Below are 6,000 nucleotides of genomic sequence, written 5' to 3'. Positions count from 1 at the left end.
ATTATACATATGCCGCACACCCTGATGCTCCATTATACATATGCCGCACACCCTGATGCCATTATACATATGCCGCACACCCTGATGCTCCATTATACATATGCCGCACACCCTGATGCCATTATACATATGCCGCACACCCTGATGCCCATAATACATATGGCACACACCATGATGCCCATAATACATATGCCACACACCGTGATGCCCATTATACATATGCCACACACCGTGATGCCCATTATACATATGCCACACACCGTTATGCCCATTATATATATGGCACACACCGTGATGCCCATTATACATATGCCGCACACAGTGATGCCCATAATACACATGGCACACACCATGATTCCCATTATACATATGCCACACACCGTGATGCCCATTATACATATGGCACACACCGTGATGCCAATTATACATATGCCACACACAGAGATGCCCATTATACATATGTCACACACCGTGATGCCCAATATACATATGTCACACACCGTGATGCCCAATATACATATGTCACACACCGTGATGCCCAATATATATATGCCACACACCGTGATGCTCATTATACATATGCCAAACACTGTGATGCTCATTATACATATGCCTCACACAGTGATGCCCATTATACATATGTCACACACCGTGATGCCCATAATACATATGGCACACACCATGATTCCCATTATACATATGCCACACACCGTGATGCCCATTATATATATGGCACACACCGTGATGCCCATTATACATATGCCACACACCGTGATGCCCATAATACACATGGCACACACCATGATTCCCATTATACATATGCCACACACCGTGATGCCCATTATACATATGGCACACACCGTGATGCCCATTATACATATGCCACACACCGTGATGCCCATCAAATCATGCCCATCCCCAGCACACATTATATACCTGGGAGGCTAGCTGTAGAGCTGTTCCAGGCTCTGCCCATGCTTGGCTGGCTCTTCCTATGGCTGTGGCTGCCAGGCTGCTGCTCTGCTGCTGCTATAGGGAGAAGGCTAGCAGAAGGGTGGGCGGCGCTTCAGAGTGCAGACTGCTGCTCTTTCTTTAATTCTCCTGCTTTGTCAGCGCCGCCCCCTTCCTGTTTTTGATCCCCAGCGCGCAATAAACTCATGCTGCGCTGCCTGCTGGGGATCAATTTAGCAGCCGTGCACACACACACATTCAAAGGGGCCGCGGGAGCTGCTGCGTGCGACCGCGCATGCGCACCAGCCCTCCCGCGGCCATTATCATTGCTGCCATTGACGAGGCCGGCCGCGGCCATCTTAACTGAGGGTAAAGTGCTGCGGCCGCGGCCGCTAACCGCGGAGAAGGCGGTCGGGCGGTCCGCGGCCCAGCCAGGGGGAGCGAGCGGCCGCTGCCTGGCTGAAATAGGCCGGCCCACCGGGAAAAAGCCCGGTATCCCGGTGGGCCAATCCGCCCATGCATATTAAGTATTGCTTTACTTTTAATCTGATTTACTTACATTAAAGGAATAGGACAATACTTTATTCGGATTAAAGGTGTTGAATGGACTCGCTTCCAGGAATATTCACTGGCAGACATCCAGAATACCCTATTTTCATGGTTTCTTTATATGCCAATCTTGGTTAGATTTCTTGTTATTGCTACATGCATCAGCTTGCAGTCAAACCTGTTACAATATCATATTCTATTTTGTTTCCAGTTAAATTAAATTATATATAAGTATATGTAATATTTCAAAGGTTATTACAGTGACTGATTTGTTTTAAAAGAAAATACTGTAATGACATAAACATCGGTGTTATTATATTTTTACAGTTTCTAGAGAGAATCATTTAATAGACAACTTTATCCACAATGATCGCACTTGACCTGACCTGACACAAAAGTCAAAGTACAGTATGGCATTGATTGGGAATGCACACACAAATAAGCAACATTTGCAAATCTGTGATACTGTGACATCACATTTATGCGGCCATCAACAATGAGCTTTCAATTGACCTTTGATATCTACCTTCTCCAAACTTTGGGGGTATTCAATCTTGGCCGAGATTTTCATCAGGTGTTAAAAACGGGAAAGATTCACCTATCAGTATTCAATTATCGGCATGTTTGCCCATTGTTTTGGGTACATATTCATCCATGCCATTTCATTTTTTTTTTGTGAATCGGCATGGGCGAAAAAGGCCACAAAAACAGGAAAATGGCTACAAGTTCTGGAAACTACTTGAATTTGCAGCAATTTTGCTGATTTACGTGGTTTCGCAATGATTTTTTTTGCCCGTTCGGACGCATACGAATGGATATGTAAACGTACACATCCATTCACATGCAGGCATGGACATTTGCTTGCCAGGTGGGCGTCATTTACCCGCTAGATAAGAAGCAAAAAAATGCTGCTTAGCGGTCAGACCAGAATCAAGCCCTATGCGTGAAAAATGTACAGTGGAGCGAAGCATTCTCCTGCAATCTCCTTTTACCTTTTCTCCGCTTTATATCCAGTTTATCTCTTCTCCAAGCTTAATAAATCTGCCCCTTTGGAGAGATAAACGTCCAGCCAATCAGCTGCTTACTGACTTTTTTCAAACACAGCCTGTAACATGGCAGTTAGCAGGTGATTGGCTGGACGTTTATCTCTCCTTATCACCCTTGCATTTATCTCTTGTTAAGGCTTAAGGCCCCCATACACTATGCGATTTTGGGACGATTTCATCCGATTTTAGCACTTTGTGCCGATAATCGGGTGAAATCGGCCCCAAATCGTAGGTGTGTGATATCTGATCCGATCCGATGCGCGGTCCCGTGCGCATCGGACCGGATCAGGGAGGTCGGACGGTCTGTACATACGATCACGTCCGACCTCCCTGTATGCATATGCCTGCCACCTGACAGGCATATGCATGCAGACACTGGGGGAGCAGTGGGGCGGGCAGCGGGTCCCTGAGCGCCGGCGAGTGACCAGGCCGGGCAGTGTACTTACACATAGCAGCAGCGGGGACGGGCAGTGCAGTGGCAGCTATTATATTTTTAAAATACTTGTCAAATGACCTGCCGCTCTCTGATTGGCTGAGAGCTCTCCGGCCAATCAGAGAGAGGCCGGTCATTTGACAAGTATTTTAAAAATCTAATAGCCGCCACTACACGTCCCGTCCCCGCTGCTGCTATGTGTAAGTACACTGCCCGGCCAGGTCAGCAGCGATCACCGCACCCGCCGCCCGCCCCCACCACCGCTGGCCGCCCCCACCACCACCGCCGCCCGCCGCCGCTGCCCGCCCCCACTACTGCCGCTGCCCGCCCCCACTACTCCTCACCGCCCTGCAGCTCCCCGGGTTTTTTTTTTACATGGGATAAATCGCATGCGATTTATCCCATGTAAAAAATGGCACATCAAGTGCCAAATTGTATGTGAGCCTCCCGGGGAGCTGCCGGGCGGCTCGCAGGTAAATTGGGTCCGACTTGTCCCTAGGACAAGTCGGCCTAATGTATGGGGGCCTTTAATACATCTGCCCCGTTGTATTATGTGACAGAGAAATTGGTGTACAGAGGAGATAAAGGGCCCGATTCAGTACTGCTCCCTGGGCTGCGAGCGTTCAGAGCCCAGCAAATACAGTAGGTAAACTTCACCCCACCGAGCTCACTCCTGTCCCTGTGCTTATATTTGCGAAGGCAGGGAAAATCAATGGATGGTCCTTTGGGACACATCCCCTGCATGGTTGTGGGGGGACATGGCGGCGGGTGATTCGCCGGGGCGGCGTTACAATGACTCGGTAAGCTGCAAAGCTTAGTTTGAACATGTTTTTAATAAATAGTTATTTTACAAGAATGTGGTCTGGAGACAATTTGTAAACTTCAAGATGCAATATATTATGAGGTAAAATAGGCAGCCCCTGATTGGATTTATCTAAGTGAATGTGTCACATGATTGTCTCACATCCAATCATATGTTGCTTCCATTGCCTAGAAGCAGCCATTGTATTAATATAGCCTGTCCAGTCATGTAATAATGGTGCTTTGACTGTTGTGTCATGTATTATTTGCACTTAGTATATGTGAATTTCTTATATTTATATGTAATTGCACATTATATATGAAGAGTTCTGTACAATTGTAGTTTTAAATAAATAAAATTATAAACATATATAGATTATGATTTCCATATGTCATATGTACAGTATTTACTTGTTTTAGCCTAAATTGAGACAGAAAAATCTGACATGAATGTAGATAAACAGTAACACTGTATGATTATAATGAGGCAGTCAAAGAAATATCACACTATATTGTATGAGACAATAGTTCAGAAATGTAAAGTACAGTAACTTCAACATGTCAACAGTAAATCATCAGCAGGCATCACTGCTTGACAGCGTGCCATTCTGTTTCTTAAATGGAAGTGGATTTTGCTGCACTCTACCAATGACTCATGCTGTTTCTTTTTGCATGTTGGCAGTGCTTAGCTGTACTTTATGTGTGATGAAGTTACTTAACCTTTTCATTTTCACTCACTCACTTTTTACTGTGGAAAAGCAATGTCACAGTTTTAAAGGTTCTTACTTTTAACAAGGGACTGCTTGATTTCCGTGATTTTTGAATGACTTGTTAAAATGTGTTCGATGGTGCCAGCCTGGCCTGTCAGGAATATTTTGTCATATAACAGTATTTTACTCAACAACGATCACAATGAAAGCTGATACTCTACTTGTTTTTGAATTACGGAATGTAAGAGACCTCTGAGAATTTTCAATCTGGAATGAGACAAATGAGAGTTTAAAGTTGCCGAGACCTTGTATCTGAGTAGGAAGATTACATTAATCTTTACTGTCTCGGTGGCACTCAGCCATGAATTTTTGAACCTGAGCCAAACCATATTTGCTCACCGGGAAAAAAGGGGGAGCAGTAACTGCTGCAATTACATAGTACAGGTGCCAAACAGTTGTATAGTACATACTGTACTATTGGGAAAATGTTGTCATATAACTGTATGTGTCATATAACTAGTGACAGGATTATATGCAACATAAAAAGCTTGATACTGTATATGCATGCAAATATGCATGAAAAATACTTAAAATATGCATGAAGTGTTAAAATATGCTACATTAAATAATAAAAAAAGTAATTTTTAACTTATTTATTTAAAAATCAGCATACCATTAGTAAGCAGTAGAATAACATATTGATAGTTAACAATTATTTAACATTTTGTTACTCTTGAAAAATAAACAATCAGGTACTGGTCCAAATGTTCGGTAGTAAGATTGTGTCTTCTTCCATCACTCAAAATGTTTTGATAAATGGAAAAGGACCGTTCCACATCCACTGAGGTAACTGGGCAGTAAATAATGCAGTACATAATGCAGTACATAATGCAGTACATAATACAGTACATAATGCAGTACATAATGCAGTACATAATGCAGTACATAATGCAACTTCTAATGCTGGGTACACACCAGGACGACTATGGCCTGATCCCCTCAATCTAGATCCAATTCCGACCAATTGGATGTAGATTGTAGGTAGATTGGGCCCTTTTTCTCCCTGTTCTGGTCCGATCCCGATCCGATGTGCGGCCCCGCTGCTGCAGGTAGAATCTGAAGAACGATCATACAGCCGGGTGCGGGTCGCCATCGGATCGGACCCGCTCACGGTGCACATCATGAGCGGGTCGTGCCCCCCCGTGTCACCGTGAGCGGGTCGGACGAGACACTGACGACCCGCTCACGATGTGCATCGTGAGCGGATCGTCGTGGTGTGTACCCTACATAAGCCTCTTCCACACTTTCACTTGAGGGGTATGGCTCAAAGGGTAGACTACATTAAGATCGACATGCATTAGGTCAACCACTGAAGGTTGACACGATTGGAAGGTCGACACAATCATTAGGTCGACACTGGAAAGATTGACAGTAAAAAAAGAGCAACATGAGGTATTCCCGTTTTTTTGTCCCACATGTTGACGTCTAATGGTGTGTACACACGGTGCGA

Source organism: Crinia signifera, chromosome 2 (genome assembly GCF_055691185.1).
Source record: "Crinia signifera chromosome 2, ASM5569118v1, whole genome shotgun sequence".
Taxonomy (NCBI): domain Eukaryota; kingdom Metazoa; phylum Chordata; class Amphibia; order Anura; family Myobatrachidae; genus Crinia; species Crinia signifera.
This window is presented reverse-complemented; position numbering follows the sequence as displayed.